This window comes from Podarcis erhardii, assembly GCF_964252035.2.
Source record: "Podarcis erhardii genome assembly, chromosome: 5".
NCBI lineage: Eukaryota > Metazoa > Chordata > Lepidosauria > Squamata > Lacertidae > Podarcis > Podarcis erhardii.
This window is the reverse complement of record NC_138509.1, coordinates 15,925,105-15,943,464: the sequence shown is the minus strand read 5'-3', so window position 1 is coordinate 15,943,464 and position 18,360 is coordinate 15,925,105. Positions and strand designations below refer to the sequence as shown.

General features: G+C 44.6%; 2 long non-coding RNA genes across 3 annotated transcripts in view; both read right to left on the bottom strand.

The window, feature by feature from the left end:
- The window catches only part of LOC309343155, a 115,477-nt gene that overhangs the window by 58,034 nt on the left and 39,083 nt on the right, over nt 1-18,360 (bottom strand). The gene's annotated exons all lie outside the window — the stretch shown is intronic.
- LOC309343158 overlaps nt 1-18,360 on the bottom strand; it is a 79,647-nt gene that overhangs the window by 27,418 nt on the left and 33,869 nt on the right. The window contains exon 1 of one of the 2 annotated variants that reach the window (XR_014157127.1): nt 6,685-6,839. The exons of the other annotated variant lie outside the window; for it this stretch is intronic. This is a non-coding gene — a long non-coding RNA (uncharacterized lncRNA). Of the gene's footprint in view, nt 1-6,684; nt 6,840-18,360 lie in introns of those variants that run through there. 2 annotated transcript variants of the gene reach the window in all.

Sequence of the window (18,360 nt, the reverse complement as noted above, 5' to 3'; positions counted from 1 at the left end):
ATGTGGAGGGCTCCACATTGACAGCAGTGACAGCTGTCTTTTAAAATCTCCCATGGAGCTAAAAGCAGCAAGGAGGTGGCACTATTCATTCTTGCCCTTTCCGCAAGGAGCCCATGTTCTCCATTGCTATTTTCAGATTAATCTTGTAAAGATCAGGCTGGATGTGGGTGGGTGGGTGGGTGTTGTGACAATCTCAGTGACAAGAGGGAATTGAAACATACGACTAAAATATCAACATCCAAACAGGAATGGCACATTGAGAAAGAGATGGTAAAAGGTAAAGGATCCCTGGACAGTTAAGTCCAGTCAAAGGTGACTACGGGGTTTTGGCGCTCATCTCGCATTCAGGCCAAGGCAGCTGGCCTTTGTCCACAGACAGCTTTCCGGGTCATGTGGCCAACAGGACTAAATCGCTTCTGGTGCAACGGAACACCGGGATGGAAGTCAGAGCACACGGAAATGCTATTTACCTTCCCGCCACAGTGGTACCTATTTATATATCTGCACCAGCATGCTTTCAGACTCCTAGGTTTGCAGGAGCTGGGACAGAGCAATGGGAGCTCACCCCATCACGGGGATTCAAACTGCCGATCAGCAAGCCCAAGAGCAGGGGTCCCCAAACTAAGGCCCGCGGGCCAGATAAGGCCCCAGGGACTCGTTTATCCGGCTTGTGGCAACCCCTGCCGCCCACTACCGCCACCCGCTCTTACTGGCACTGCGCTGCACGACTGCCCACTTCCGTGGCGGAGGAACACTGGAAATAGCTTGTGCGCATGCACGTTATTTGAGCATGTGCAAGCATTCTTTCCGGTGCACATCCAGGTTGGAGGAGGCCCATGCACATGCACACAAGCTATTTCTGGTGCTCCTCCAACCCAGAAGTGCGCCAGAAATAGCATGTGCTCACATGTATGGGCACGCGCTCCCCAGGCCTCCGGCCCGCCACACGATAGGTGCTGGAGACACCGGCCTGAGGCGCAGTAAGTTGGCTGACCCCTGCCCAAGAGGCTCAGTGATTTAGACCACAGCACCGCCTGCTGACCCTCTTCCAGGGTGTGACCTAACTCACTTGGGGGGCTGCTATTCACTAAAACAAAGAAGAAGAGGAGTTTGGATTTGATATCCCGCCTTTCACTCCCCTTCAGGAGTCTCAAAGCGGCTAACTTTCTCCTTTCCCTTCCTCCCCCACAACAAACACTCTGTGAGGTGAGTGAAGCTGAGAGACTTCAGAGAAGTGTGACTGGCCCAAGGTCACCCAGCAGCTGCATGTGGAGGAGCAGAGACGCGAACCCGGTTCCCCAGATTACGAGTCTACCACTCTTAACCACTACACCACACTGGCTCTCGACCATGGAAAAGAACACCCCCCTTCTGTTTGGCCCTTGGCCAACTGGGCCTTTCAGCACCAACCACAGGAGCAATCGGAGAACACTTTGGCTATTAGTTCTACCCACCCGCAAACCCCCACTGCTGAAAGCCCTAACCCTACCCCAGGACCAGCATTTCCAAATCAAAAGTTGGCAGCCACTTGCTCCTTCCTCCTCCCTCCTTCCTTCCTGGCTCGACTCTTTCCTCTCCATCTGGGTTTAGTGAGTTAAGTAACTTATTTGGCTCTGCTTTCTCCCTCCTTGGCTCTTCAGTTGACTGATTTATTACCTCACTTTCCTTCTGCAAATAAAGCCCCGTGTGCAAAAGCCAGGAGGATAAATAATACAGCACAGACCTTTAAAACACCACAGATTCTAAACAAAAAACAGGAGACCTGCTTCATCTTAAGGTCATAAACTCCCACTGCAATTTTCATCTTACGGGAACCCTTCTCCCAACGCGCACACACGCAGAAGAGGAAAAAGCAAGAAAAGTCTTTCCCCTTCCAGAGAGCTCAGCCTTATTTTAGCTCACGGGTTGCAAATTTTTATTTTGCTTTGATCTCTAGATTCTGCCAAGGAAGGTTATTGCAAAGTGACTGCCTGGAAGGACAATCTAAACAATTCTCATCTGCACAATGTTAGTTAATTTAAATGTTTGCAGTTTTTTTAAAAAATGCCAATTGCCCAAACACTGGTGCCACTCTGTATGGAAAACACAACCCAAGACTTGGCAAAAAGAAAGAAAACTCATTAGTTTCATATTGACCTGAAGGTGGTTTTGTTGACTGACAGCCTATCACTCTCCCTTAGTTCCGCCCTCTCACAACGACAACTTTTAACACCTGGACAACACTAGTATCAGCCTATATTGAATCACTATTAACTTTGGGTTCTGGATATAAGGAAGTCCTCAGAGCTGAGGAAGAGTCATAGCTTAGTGCTAGAGCATCTGTTTTGCATGCAGAAGATCCCTGGCACGTAGGGTTGGGATGGAACACTGTCTGCAGTCCCAGAGCTCTCCATGGTGCTGTGACAACCAGCCTACTTTGTTCCCCCCTGTGTGCTCCTCAGAAACAAAACAGGAAACAAGCCACAGCAACATTGCCCTGGCCATTACCAAAGGAGGAAGCAGTTGAAGATGGGAAAGGGTGGGGAAATCAGAGGAGCCAGGATTGGGGAGGCACACCCCCAATAAACTACCCTTTTGGTTGTCACAGAACCACCTCAGTACCTTCAGTGTCAAACCTTCATGTCTTCTGGAAGAGGAAAAACACACTCTTTAACATCAGCTACAGCTGTCTAAGTAGCATTGGCAACAGGTTGGGATTGGCTTGGGGCACATAAGGAACTTCCAGTTCCTGTGAGACAATCTACCACATATATCAGGCAGGGCATGCTGCACACAAATGCATTTTCCAGAGTTCAGCAAAAAAATAATATGAACGTGGCCAAGGGTTGGGTCTGCATCACACTTGTACAATCAAGATCTATGTCAAGAAAAGGTGGGTTCTGCAACTAGAAATGCATTCTACAAACGGCACAAATTTGCATGACATCTCATACGGTGCATTTTAAAAACTCTCTTGCGTAAAGTATTTGGGCTACGGGTGGCGCTGTGGGTAAAACCTCAGTGCCTAGGACTTGCTGATCGTAAGGTCGGCGGTTTGAATCCCCGCGGCGGGGTGAGCTCCCGTCATTCGGTCCCAGCTCCTGCCCACCTAGCATTTCGAAAGCACCCCTAAGTGCAAGTAGATAAATAGGTACCGCTTTCTAACGGGAAGGTAAATGGTGTTTCCATGTGCGGCGCTGGTGCTGGCTCGCCAGCTGCAGCTTCGTCACGCTGGCCACGTGACCCAGAAGTTTCTTCGGACGGCGCCGGCTCCCGGCGTCTTGAGCGAGATGAGCGCGCAACCCTAGAGTCAGACACGACTGGCCCGTACGGGCAGGGGTACCTTTACCTTTACCTTTAATCTTGGAGGAGAAAGGCACTGAAACCCCTCAAATTCTGGGGGTTCGGAGGTTTCAGCAGTTATGAACCACATACTTCCAAAAGTATCAAAGTAAGGACCAGAAACATATATAATCTGAAATCTGAGAGTCTCAGAAATGAGGATTCTGCACCCGGTAATGCATTCAATAAGTTTTCTGCATTCCTGAAATACTCCATCAAAGGGGAGTTTGCTAAAGAACAGGTATTTATTTATTTGTTTGCTTTTATATGCAAATCATTTCTCGCCTGCTGCTCATGATATAATCCCAGGGCGGGGTTACAGTACTACACAACAATAAAATGTCATTACACTGAAGCCAACGCAACACAGCTTATAAAAACAATGACGTGGAATGAGAAGTGGTTGTGGAACAAATCATTCAGAAAGCAAATCCTAGGATACTGGACTAGGCAGTGTGTTGGACAGACCTGCCACGTGTCATAGGTGTCATAACCAAGATACCCATTGAATATGGTACAGTCATAGCTTTGAGGGGTGAGTGTACAACTCCTTGCAGCAAAGGCTACAAAATCATCTCCCAACACTCTGAAAACTATCAAACCCCCATAGTTTGTGAAAAACCACTGACAAGGGTGTTTTTGTCCCATTTTGTGTCTCACTGAGAAATCATCCCAGAACTTAACAGACAAATCTTCTATCCCTATATAGAGAAAATGTAAAGGCAAAAATATAACTTTCCCATGCAACCTCCAATGTTACGACTCGTGGGTAAAGCTAAAGGACCCTTGGACGGTTAAGTCCAGTCCAAGGCGACTATGAGGTTGTGGCACTCATCTTGCTTTCAGGTCGAGGGAGCCGGCGTTTGTCCACAAACAACTTTCCAGGTCACGTGGCCAGCATGACTAAACTGCTTCTGACACAACGGGACACCGTGACAGACACCAGAGTGCATGGAAATGCTGTTTACCTTCCTGCCGCAGCGGTACCTATTTCATAGAATCATAGAATCATAGAGTTGGAAGAGACCACAAGGGCCATCGAGTCCAACCCCCTGCCAAGCAGGAAACACCATCAGAGCACTCCTGACATATGCTTGTCAAGCCTCTGCTTAAAGACCTCCAAAGAAGGAGACTTATTTATCTACTTGCACTGGCATGCTTTCGAATTGCTAGGTTGGCAGGAGCTGGGAGAGAGCAACAGGAGCTCACCCCGTCATGGGGATTCGAACCACGACCTTCTGATCAACAAGCCCAAGAGGCTCAGCCCATATACCTTACGACTCACAGGTACACTCATCTCTTTCCTCTTCGGATTTACATTATGTGGCCATGCTGCTTTTGACATTCCTAGTGGTCCTTCACTTCCACCTTCCCCACATTTACCACCCATGTACGATCACCAGCCCCCCGAAGGACTGCAGAGCATATCAAAGCCCACTTGTCCACCGGTGCTAATGTGCTCCTGTTGTTGCTTTTCATTCCATGTGTTCCAGGGATAGCTCTGCTTTTGAGGCACGTCTAGCAGCACCATGCCTTGGTATTAAGAGGAGCTCATGTGCAGAATAGCTTTATGCTTTACAAGATCACTTGCGATGTCCTACAGCCGAGGAATTACAGGCATCATTGGGAAGCGTGTCAGCCAAAGGTCTTGGATCCCAAAAGTTTGGTCAAGTAAAAAAAAAAATTAAAATGCCCAATGCATTTACAAAACACAGTGCTGAGTAACAGAAACCGGGTTTAGGGCACTGAAGTCACCAAGCCATCCTGGGTCCCCTATAGACTGACGGTATTTGCGGGTGTATTCTGCAACATGTTACTGATGCAATAATAGTGCATTAATGGTGGATTCATATGGGAGCATCCACACATTGTTCTACTTTAATAGTTATTTAGCAATGCTTCACTAATGCTTCCACTTTTCTGCATTCTGGAGGTAAGGTAAAGGTAAAGGACCCCTAGACGGTTAAGTCCAGTCCAAGGCGACTATGGGGTTGTGGCGCTCATCTCGCTTTCAGGCTGAGGGAGCCGGCGTTTGTCCACAGACAGTTTTCCGGGTCATGTGGCCAGCATGACTAAACCACTATTGGTGCACAGAGGGCTGTGACAAGTGCCAGAGCACAGAAACACAATTTACCTTCCTGCCACAGCAGTACCTATTTATCTACTTGCACTAGTGTGCTTTCGAACTGCTAGGTTGGCAGGAGCTGGGACAGAGCAACGGGAGCTCACCCCATCATGGGGATTCGAACCGCCGACCTTCCGATTGGCAAGCCCAAGAGGCTCAGTGGTTTAGAACACAGCGCCACCCGTGTCCCTATTCTGGAGGGGCACTCATGCACAACAGCATAACAAAAATGGGACAAAAAGTTACAGGATGTCAGCAGGAAGTTACAGGTCATGCAACCAATGGAAATGGAGCAGTCTGTCCATTCTGAACACTATTAAAAACAGGGCTGTAAATAACCACCCTAATGCCATCATAACCAGAAATCTGTGGCAATTATACTTTGTAAAGTATCATTGCCACAGATTTGTGGTTACCCCGAGCCGCTTGACGCTTTTTAATAGTTCTCTTCCCCCACCGCCCTAGAAGAACCAGACAACACTTGCGTTTTAAAGTTTCAAAACAGAATATTACTTTTTACTTGTGGTACTTTATCCTGTCAGATTGAATGTACAAGTGAGGTAGGTAATATTTACTGTATGTCACTGAAACGTATTTACATGAATTTGTATCTGAGACTGACTGGTATTTTCTGACTGGCTCTGAGGAAGGCAGCAGCATAAAACAACACACTTGCTGCTCTCACTATTAAAAGTCAAACAACAGTTGATAACTGACTAATTGGGGTCGGGGAACTACCTCGGTATATATAGCATCACAATATTCTATGCTACAGAATTAACCCTTTGCACAGTATTTTGGATGCACCATTCCCACATAACCATTGCGAATGCACAAATTAACAAGGGTGTCTGCAGAAGCCCTTTGTTGCCACAAACTCTGTCTCCTTCGAATCAAGGCTCAGCGTGTTTCTAATGATCATCTAGATCGAGGAAACAGATCAAGGAAACCACATGGTTTCATGGGTTTTCAAACTTTCCCAGGCATCACACAAAGCGTGCTCACGCCGGTGTCCTCTCATAGCTAAGAGCGAGCTGGAAATTTCCTGGTTCGTATCTCCTGAGTCATAAATTCAGCAGGCAGCCTTAAGCCAGCCACTCTTTGTACACATTGCAAAGCAGCCACATGTAAGCCACATGGACGGCTGAGAATTCCGAAGGCTTCCCTCAAAGACAGACAGAGACAGCTGGAGAAGAAGCAGAATCGCTGGTCAGCTTTCTCCATCCCCCATTACTTACCTCTGCTTGTCTCTTTAGCATGCTGTGCTCCTCCCACCCCATCCCCGAGGGGAAACGGGTCGTGAAATGAGGGATAAGGCAAGCAGCAGGCAAGAAAAAATGTGGCCAAGGGCTATACGATCCAGGAGCCTCAGATTTCTTTACCTGGCTGGCTCTGCACAGAGAATTTTAAAAAAATGCTATAAATAAGTCATAAATTAGATCGTTATATCAAACGAAAAGAAAAACCCTACGTAAAATTGCACAAAGTTTTTTGCTCTACAGTGCCCTCTGGTGTCTCATCATTGTTGTTGTTTAGTCGTTTAGTCGTGTCCGACTCTTCGTGACCCCATGGACCAGAGCACGCCAGGCACTCCTGTCTTCCACTGCCTCCCGCAGTTTGGTCAAACTCATGCTGGTAGCTTCGAGAACACTGTCCAACCATCTCATCCTCTGTCATCCCCTTCTCCTCGTGCCCTCCATCTTTCCCAACATCAGGGTCTTTTCCAGGGAGTCTTCTCTTCTCATGAGGTGGCCAAAGTATTGGAGCCTCAGCTTCAGGATCTGTCCTTCCAGTGAGCACTCAGGGCTGATTTCCTTCAGAATGCATAGGTTTGATCTTCTTGCAGTCCATGGGACTCTCAAGAGTCTCCTCCAGCACCATAACTCAAAAGCATCAATTCTTTGGCAATCAGCCTTCTTTATCATCCAGCTCTCACTTCCATACATCACTACTGGGGAAACCATAGCTTTAACGATACGGACCTTTGTTGGCAAGGTGATGTCTCTGCTTTTTAAGATGCTGTCTAGGTATAACTGACTGAGTGTGGCTGAGTCCCCTGTCTCTGGGAAGCCTGCATCCCTCTCAGCAGCAATCGCCTGGCTTACACGTGACTCCTTCTCCCATGATGCACCATCAGAATCAGGCTATTAAGAGTCAGATACACTTCCTGCTTTCCTTAAAATTGATTTCGGAAAGTGCCCAGTGATTTTCAGGATCACAGCACACAAAGGCAAGAGGCTTAACTATTTCCTGCCCAGCTACGACCTCCCTTCCACCCTGTCCACAATGACCACCTACATGGCTACAAGGCTTATTAAACTAAAAAGATTAGTTGCTCCTATTGGTATCAATGGGAACTTTTTGTTTTCGTTTTTACAAAAAAGCTGCACAGGAGGGCAAGGAGGAGGGAAAATGGAAAGGACAAATCTCCCCTCTGCTAAAATTCTAAAAACACTTGGCCTCTCAAGGATGAAATGAATGTAAGGCAAGCAAGAAAGGCAGTGGCCACCTTTATTAAAAACGTGTTTAAAAAGATGGAAATGGATATTGCCGCCTAGCCAGCACCATCAAAAACATACGCTTGCAACAACTTGCTCTTAGGGAAGACGCTTCTTGGGCTTTACTATTTTCTTACAATTGCCAGTGCTTTTTCTCAAGAAAAATAGGTGCCAGAACTTACCATGAAGTTGTTACAGTAAGTTGCCGAGTGACTTGGGGCAGCCCTGAACAGATACCCTGGTTCTGGTGCAGGTCAAATGAATGTGCCCCTGCCTCCCCTGTTCTTTTAAATTCAGGTGGATGGCTAGGACAGCTCAGAAGTGACCTCATGAAAACGTGTGTGCAATAGTAGAGGCCTGACTAAGCAGCTTAAAGCCTGCCACTGCTACACAGGAGACGGAGTGGAGAAAAGGAAGTATGAATTGGCCCTAGCCTGTAGCTTGATCAATCGTGGCTAGGAGCTAGGTGGAGTCATAAACCCTCTTTTTAAAAGTTTAGAGTCGTGACATAGACTATGAGATTAACCCCACTCAATGGACCAGAATATGGTCTAAACCCCTTTTTAAATCCATATCAACGAAAAGAAAAGAACTCACTCTGAAACTCACCTACAGGTGGTACCTAACACCAAGAAAACTAGTGCTAATATGCCCAGGAACCTCACCAAAATGCTGGAGAGAGTGCACCTCCACAGGCACATACCTCCACATGTGGTGGGAGTGCCCCAAAATACAACTATTCTTGACAACAGCCAGCCGAGAAATATGTAAAATAACTAAGCAAGTATTAGACATCACCCCAGAATTGGCCCTACTAAACATCTTCCAAGACAACAATGCCCATTTACACCACAAAGAGCTCATAACCCACCTACTTTCAGCAGCCAGAAACACCATAACCAGACACTGGAGAGACCTGTCAGGAGTAAGCATGGACCAATGGTACCCAATAGTATGGGAAACAGCCCTACTAGAAAAATTAACCAATAAACTGAAATTGACACAGGGACAAACAGAAGAAGACGCCTTCACCCGGTATGGCTCCCCTTTATCACGTACACAGCCCAACAAGACAATGACAATAATCCACCAACAGCATACAAATCAATATGGCTAACCTGATCCAAAACACCCACCCACCCCACTCACACACGAAAACAAAGATCACCACAGCCCATCACAAACAAATAACCACACCCTAGGCCGACCCCAACCTCTCTCACCACCAAAGAAACACAAATGAACAGCACGAGCAATTCTTACTGTTGTCTGCACACAGGTGCAAAATTACCTGTTTGCCCACACAGACTGGGAAAGGGTAGTGGAAGGGGAGGAAAAGGCCGGAAACACACAGCCCTGCCAAGTTCTGCTCACCAGCAGGGATGGCAGGCAAAAGAGGAGCAATTGCTGAAGTAGCAGGAATGTCAAGAAGCTAACTTTCCAAACACGCACTGAGAAAAATCGGAATGACCCCTGTGATATAAGGCTCCAGTCTGAAGGCCTCAGTTCTTTTGCATCAGTTGCATCTGTTATGATGAAAGGAGACAGCTTTTGGCATTCTGCCTCCTGGCTTTGCGAAGATATACATTCGTAGCACTGGGTGCAGCACTAATAAAAGTGCCTCTTATCACGGTTTCAGATGCATCCCACCTTATTAGCCATAGTGCGCCCCCCACGATCTACTGAGGAGGGGGGCAGCCTTTGACTTCTGATGACTGGCTGTTATCATCACGTTCTGAAATCCACACTGAAATCTCTCCGGCTTTCCTTGCAGTCTCTGACCTATCTGCAATTGACACTGTTCCCAGATTTTGGATGAGCTGACCGATAGATTAGACACTACCATTTGTATAACACCGTCAATATGCAGGCCACCTTATCAGCAAAACAAACAAACAAACAAACAAACAAACAAACAAACCCAGAGCTCTGCTCCCAAGGAGCTTAGAATCTAAAATTAAGCAGTAGAGAAAAGGACATGAGAGACAAACAACAAGACAGGTCATTGGGAAACTGGAGCAACAGAAGAAAATCAGCCCTCAAATACATGCTGTGTGTAATAAAATAATAAATAATAATAATAGTTTATTTGTACCCCATCTAGCTGGGCTTCCCCAGCCACTCTGGGCGGCTCCCAATAGAATATTTAAAACAAGTTAAGACATCAAACATTAAAAACTTTCCTATACAGGGTTGTCTTCAGATGTCTTCTGAAAGTTGCATAGTTCTTTTATCTCCTTGACATTTGACAGGAGGGCGTTCCACAGGGTGGGCGCCACTACTGAGAAGGCCCTCTGCCTTCACATCTCACAGTGAAGGAACCACCAGAAGGCCCTCAGAGCTGGACCTCAATGTCTGGGCTGAACGATGGGGGTGGAGACGCTTCTTCAGGTATACTGGGCTGAGGCCTTTTAGGGCTTTAAATGTCAGCACCAACACTTTGAATTGTGCTCAGAAACATACTGGGAGCCAATGTAGGTCTTTCAGGACCGGTGTTATGTGGTCTCGGCGGCCACTCCCAGTCACCAGTCTAGCTGCCACATTCTGGATTAGTTGTAGTTTCCGAGTCACCTTCAAAGGTAGTCCCACATAGAGCGCATTGCAGTAGTCCAAGCGGGATATAACCAGAGCATGCACCACTCTGGCGAGACAGTCCACAGGCAGGTAGGGTCTCCACCTGCGTACCAGATGGAGCTGGTAGACACCTGCCCTGGACACAGAATTGACCTGTGCCTCCATGGACAGCTGCGAGTCCAAAATGACTCAGGGGCACAGTTACCCCATTCAGGACCAGGGAGTCTTCCACACCTGCCCACCCCGTCCCCCCCAAAACAGTACTTCTGTCTTGTCAGGATTCCACCTCAATCTGTTAGCTGCCATCCATCCTCTAACTGCCTCCAGACACTGAACAGCACTGAACAATGTTCATTTCCCACCAATTGTTCTTGCATGCCCTATTCCAAACCTGTGGAGACCTACATGTGAGCTCAGGTGCAGGACCCAATATCTGCATATGAAGACTATTTAATTAAAAGGGCTGCTTCCAGAAGCCTGTCCTCTTGTTTTCTACCAGTTTTGCTTGACCTCAGCTTGTAATCGAGAATCTAATTTAAAACCCCAAACTGGAAAGGTTTTCTCTCGTTCAAGATCCATTAGAATGTTAAAGAAGTTCTCAAGAACCATTGTGGTTTAAATTGAGTATACAGTGGTACCTCGGGTTAAGTACTTAATTCCTTCTGGAGGTCTGTTCTTAACCTGAAGCACCACTTTAGCTAATGGGGCCTCCTGCTGCTGCCGCGCCGCCGGAGTCCGATTTCTGTTCTTATCCTGAGAACAGTTCTTAACCTGAAGCACTATTTCTGGGTTAGCAGAGTCTGTAACCTGAAGCGTATGTAACCTGAAGCGCGTGTAACCCAAGGTACCACTGTATAACGTATGCATTGTAAAACAAGCCTTCCTCTTGCATTACGTTTAGCTGCAGTGACTTCATTGTTGTTACAGATTTTTTTCTGAGGGGGGACCCCTCCCCCTAAACGCTAGAAATTAATAAATGGTAGGATTTTTATTATTTGGGATGTGAAGGGAGAAATGCAAGCTTCAGAGGAATTCTTGGGCTAGCCTATGCAAAACTCTCTGGCCAAGCTAGGGCCATTAAGAAATAAGACAGGCTCATTGAAAGCCATTGGCAATGCAAGAGAACTGTACTTCCCCCTTGCCCTGAGGTGTGAACAGAGCCTGGGGATTTGGACAGTTGTCCGAGTGGCTGGGTGTGAGGTGACAGCAAAAGAGTTTTGCACAAGGGTTGCTGGGAAGAAAAAGAAGGAAGTTTGGAATCCATGTTGGGCAGGATGGCTGAAGGTTGGCTGGAAGAGATGCCTTGGTACTTTGGGCAATAGATATTGGTCATAATACAGACATGGCAGCATGGCGAAGATTGTGGGATATGCATATAAAATTTACAGCATCTTAGGATCTAAGAGAAAATTATATGAAAATGATATATCGATGGTATCTAACACTGAGTAAATTGGCAAAAATGTATAAATCTAAATCAAAGAAGTTTTGGAAATGTAAAAAGAAAGAAGGTTGTTTTATCATATGTTGTGGTCTTGTAGTAAGCTTAAAGCTTACTGGGAAATGATATATAATGAATTGAAAAGGATGCTTAAAATAACGTTTGTAAAAAAACCACACCCAGAAGCTCTTCTTTTGGGAATTATAGGGACAGAACTACCAAAACTATATAGAAACTTATTCATGTACGCTACTACAGTGGCAAAAATGTTACTTGCCCCAAAATGGAAAGGAGCAGAAGTCCCAGCAAAGGAAGAATGGATGCAAAAACTTATGGAATATGCAGAAATGGCAAAGCTTACTGGAAGAATAAGAAATCAAGATAACAAACTTTTTATAAAAGAATGCAAATGGTTTATGGAATATTTACAGATAAATTGTAAACAGATAAGAACATTGGCAGGATTCATAAGACTTTTGTGCAGTTTCATAAGAGTATATATTTAAAGCAAATGAATAAATGAGCAGATTAAGTTAATTTGTATATGCAGAAAATATTAAAACTAAATTTAAGGAACCGCAAAAAGAGGGGGGAGGAATTCAAGTTTTGAAATGTTAAAATGATTGTAAAATTAATGAAAAGTACTACTGTGGGCAAGAATCCCGTAAAAGAAATGGAGTGGCCCTCATAGTCAACAAAAGAGTGGCGAAAGCTGTACTAGGATGCAATCTCAAAAATGATAGAATGATCTTTATACGAATCCAAGGCAGACCTTTTAACATCACAGTAATCCAAGTTTATACACCAAACACTGGTGCTGAAGAAACTGAAATTGACCAGTTCTATGAAGACTTACAACACCTTCTAGAAATGACACCAAAGAAGGATGTTCTTCTCATTATAGGGGATTGGAATGCTAAAGTAGGGAGTCAAGAGAGAAAAGGAACTGCTGGCAAGTTTGGTCTTGGAGTTCAAAATGAAGCAGGGCAAAGGCTAATAGAGTTCTGTCAAGAGAACAAGCTGGTCATCACAAACACTCTTTTCCAACAACACAAGAGACCACTCTACACATAGACATCATCAGAGGGGCAGCACTGAAATCAGATTGATTATATTCTCTGCAGCCAAAGATGGAGAAGCTCTATACAGTCAGCAAAAACAAGACCTGAAGCTGACTGTGGCTCAGATCACCAGCTTCTTATAGCAAACTTCTAGCTTAGACTGAAGGCTGATCGCCGAAGAATTGATGCTTTTGAATTTTGGTGCTGGAGGAGACTCTTGAGAGTCCCATGGACTGCAAGAAGATAAAACCTCTCCATTCTGAAGGAAATCAGCCCTGATTGCTCACTGGAAGGGCAGATCCTGAAGCTGAGGCTCCAATACTTTGGCCACCTCATGAGAAGAGAAGACTCTCTGGAAAAGACCCTGATGTTGGGAAAGATTGAGGGTGCAAGGAGAATTAAAGAACCAGCTCAATTGTCAGATCCTGTTTCCCACCCCAAGCACACACTGGCTAGCACAGTAAACCTTTCAGACATCTTTGTGGCCCCTCTTCTGTGCAAATACTTATATGGTAATATAAATACTTGGCCAAAAAAAAAAATTCTTCTTCAAAACTGACAACTTTTAATGATTTTCAAAATGGGCTTCTTTCCAGCGGGGAAAAAGCTCTTTTCATTTAACATGATCCGACCATCCTTAGCTAGGAATTACTTGTTCAGGCAACTGGCTGTTACTTGATAATTCTGACAGAGTTTTCCAGGCAACATCTGTTTCCACTTGGACTCTTTCAGCTTTCAGATGTGAACAACAAAAGTGCATTTTCATTCCATGTTCCCCATCCGCAACTGCCATCTGCTTGCGACGGCAAAGTTATTGTTATGCTGGACATTCCGGTCATCACTTAATACGTTTGAATCATAGCTATTTTTAGATCCTTATTAACCATTCTTGGACCACCCCTTATCAATCCTTGAGGCATCTGCAGCACAGCTAAACAGTTCCTTCTGGAGCCAACATCAGAAGGAGAAAAGAAGCAAACCACATCCCTCCACTTAACAGAATAAGAATATTACTTGTGCATCTTTTTTGTTTCTCCATTTGCTCTTTGTTGGAACCACCTCTGTGCTCCACCAAAGTTTTGTTGTTTCATCAAGTACTTTCTAGTTTGCTTGCAAGATTTGGATTCTCACTCCATCCAGAACAATTATTAGGACTACGAACGTCATTCCCATTAACACCAATGTTACTTCTCAACGACGCAGGATTTCTCAGCACTCACCCTTCTGTATCTCAATTAGCCCATGCCTTGCAGCTGCTATAAGAGATTTCCACTTTTACCTTCTCCTGCAGCTTTGCTCTCTGCTTTCAAGCAGAGAAAGACTCCAACACTCCATTCAACTTAGCAGTGTTCACAGTGGATTCTAAAACACAGCCATCGTGCTTCAAATAAAATGGAATCTCTCCGTCACTAGATGACTCCCATGTGACCAATGTTAGCCAATCACATGAGATCCACTAGAGAACTCTCTAGAACTCAGTTACCAACCAATCAAATTTAAACACATAGTAACACATACAAAAGGGACGCGGGTGGCGCTGTGGGTTAAACTACAGAGCCTAGGACTTGCTGATCAGAAGGTCAGCAATTTGAATCCCCGCGACGGGGTGAGCTCCCGCTGCTCAGTCCCTGCTCCTGCCAACCTAGCAGTTCGGAAGCATGTCAAAGTGCAAGTAGATAAATAGGTACCGCTCCGGCGGGAAGGTAAACGCCGTTTCCGTGCGCTGCTCTGGTTCACCAGAAGCGGCTTAGTCATGCCGGCCACATGACCTGGAAGCTGTACACCGGCTCCCTCAGCCAATAAAGCAAGATGAGTGCCGCAACCCCAGAGTCGGTCACAACTGGACCTAATGGTCAGGGGTCCCTTTACCTTTAACACATACAAGCAATTACAATTTCGGTGAATTAAATTACTATACTTAACATGAACCAGGGGCAATTGCAGTGTTGCTCTTAACGGAATAATCTGAAGATTGATGTCACTGTTCGTTTAACACATGGATTGGTTAGGGGAGCCACAAGTTACAAAAGGTGTTGCACAAAACTAATATGAGGTATTAGATTACGTAGGTTGCTGCCTAATGACAAAGCCAGAATATCATGCTCCTCAAAGGGTTTATGTTCAGATTAGACATGCTAATCTGTTGCAGCTGAAAACAACAAAGAGTTTTGTGTCACTTTAAAGACTAGCTGGCATATTTTAGCAGGAGCTTTTTTCCAGAGACAGGAGTGTTAGAGACAATGGTTTCACATTCCATTACAGGTGTCCGTTAACACAGCAAAATTGGGATTCTTACATCATATCCAGTTACTTCTTTTGTGAGCCATCACTTTGCTTATCATAAGGTCCACACAGAATTGTCAGGGACCTCGGTTTCTATTTCATTGCCATTTGATCCAATTCTTTTCTGACCCTGTGACAATTCATCTAATGAAGTAGACTTAAGTCCACTGAAGCTTATGTACAATACATTTGTTACATTTTACGGTACCACAAGGCTCTTTATAGATTTGATTACATCTCCTGTCCCAATAGTGAGCATAAACTGAAACAATTTTTTTTGTTAAAATTTCTCCTTTACTCAGTATTACTTAAATTTCTCAGTATTTTCCTAGCCAGTCCCAAACATTTCCTACTCTGTACACAATTGTCTCCCCCTTGTTGTCAATTAAACAATTTTAAGATAAAGGCCGTGGGACTTCGGAGTAAGTCTCACTGAACTGAGTGGGATTTTTATTTTCCTGAGTCAAAGTGCAAATGGTTCAGGCTTCAAGGTACAGACATGCAATATATGGTCCAGCAAGATAATGCTTTGGAGATTTCAGTTCATCATGATGAGAAAAGCTCTCCATTTCATTTGGATCCTAACCGAGTACCCTCTTCTGAGATTAAAAAGAAAACCGCTCTACAAACAGGCTTCCGTTCTGATTTGATTTCCCCGAAACCAAAAGGCAAGTGCAATTTTGCTCAAGGTTTTTCCAGAAAGATTTGCAATAATCACTTTCAGACAGAGTAGATTTTCAATTGTTCGCCCCTTCTGTACAGAGAGAAACGTACTTCACTTGCTCGTCCTCAATATTACCCTCATATTTTTTGCTTCTAATCTCTTTAAGCAAATGACGAGCTGGGACCTTTGATGTGTGTGCCAGCCAAAGTAACTCATTCCTTGCTCGCTGGTGGAGCTGTGAGCATCTCCCATCTTTATGCGTGTGGATGATAATTACTACTTCAAAGCCCCCGCAGCGATGTTGAGCTCTTTGAAATTCCCGTGCTGAGCATGTGCTCTGTGGGCCAACTCTGCTAAGATGTATTAACAGCTGCATTTGAATGCTATCTCTTCTCACAGTTTTGCTGTCTTTCACAATAAAACCATTTCTTTCGCACTTCCAGGATTTATTATATTCAACAGCAACCCAAGATAAGGAAGGGGATAACCCATTGTCCACTCCCAGATACCATAAAACCACCAGACTTGTGGTCTGCTTTTAAATGTTTTTAGATGTTTGAAATGTGCTTAGATGGTCTTTTAATTGTTTTGAAACACTTCTGGTTGGTTTTTAAATGTTTTAAATATGTGCCATTCACCACCCCCCAAACCGTAGTGTTTTAACTTTCTGATGTTTGCTGTCCTGGGCTCCTCTGGGGACCGGGGGCAGCACAGAAATTTAACTTATTCTTTTTTTAAAAAAAGGGATTTCATCAGAATCTACAATCTACAATCAGAGATCTACAACCTCTCCTGGACAATGACAGTTCTCTTTCTCAAGCTCTGGGAGGAAGACCTTTCATTGCCTACAGACAGCCACCCAATCTTAAACAACTCCTAACCCACAATAATACTACAACCAGACTCAACACGGACACTGGCACCAGAGCCTGCAATAAACCCAGATGCCAACTTTGCTGCCACATACACCCAGACAACACCATTACTGGCCCCAACAGCATCACACATACCATCTTGGGACTATTTAATTGCTCATCGTCTAACATTGTGTATGCCATCAAATGCCAACAGTGTCCTTCAGCTCTCTATATTGGACAAACAGGCCAAACCTTACGCCAAAGAATAAACGGACATAAATCGGACATCAGGAATCACAAGACAGAGAAACCAGTAGGAGAACACTTCAATCTCCCAGGACATTCTATACAAGATCTCAAAGTAGCTGTTCTATTACAAAGGAATTTCAGAAATAGACTGGAAAGAGAAGCTGCTGAATTGCAACTTATTACCAAACTTAAAACCATGGAGAGACCTGGTCTGAACAAAGACATTGGATTCTTATCTCATTATACATGACAAAGCCATTTTTCACCTTTTCACCCCTTGCTTTTTCCTGTAAGACCTATTGCAGTCGTTAAGAGTCGTCAACAGGCTCATCACAGCTATCTGCCAATCACCCATTCCCACCACCCTTCTGAGTAATACCCCTCCCCACCTTCTCACTATATAGAAGGGTCTGGTGACTTCTATTTCAGTGTATCTGAAGAAGTGTGCATGCACACGAAAGCTCATACCTAGAACTAACTTAGTTGGTCTTTAAGGTGCTACTGGAAGGAATTTTTTTATTTTGTTTTGACTATGGCAGACCAACACGGCTACCTATCTGTAACTGGAACATTTTTTCCAGTTCATTATGGATTATTTCCCAATACTCTTTTACAAGTCCACCACACACAATTATTCCCCATATATTCAACCTCAAGTCTTCTTTTATTTAAAAAAGAAAAAATTGTCAGGATATCTGGTCACAGCTCACCAATACTATTTCTGAGTGACTCATTCAGAATCATAGGGTGCAGTTAATCCGAGAGTGATCCAAAACACACCCTTTTAGATGCAAGAGTGAAGTGTGCCTTCAATTTTGAGACACACACAAAAACAGCCTCACAGCTCTCAGATGCGAGGATAACATTGCTTTGGACGATGCAATTAAATTCTAGAATCCTCGGCTCACTAAGGCAGAACTTCAAGGGGGATGTTACTGGGTGTGGAGAGCAATGAACATCTTCCAGATGGAAAGCTGTGAGTAACTTGTAAAATGGGGCTCTTTGAAAACCAATACTCTTGCTCTTAGGTTCATCTGCAATAATCCAGGAAAGTTATAGCAGTGCTAGAGTAACATGACGAGTCTGAAGCCAGCATGTCTGCGCTGGAAATGCATATGGATTTACTTTACGTTTAACCTGACCGTTGTTCAGCAGAAGATAAGGAAGTTCATGTATATATATGCTTTTCAGGCTAATGGCTTTGGCATGTATCTGCACTGCCATGCCACTATAAACATCCATTAAGATAAGCTTATGTGATTCTAGTTGTAAAACTTCCTATACAGT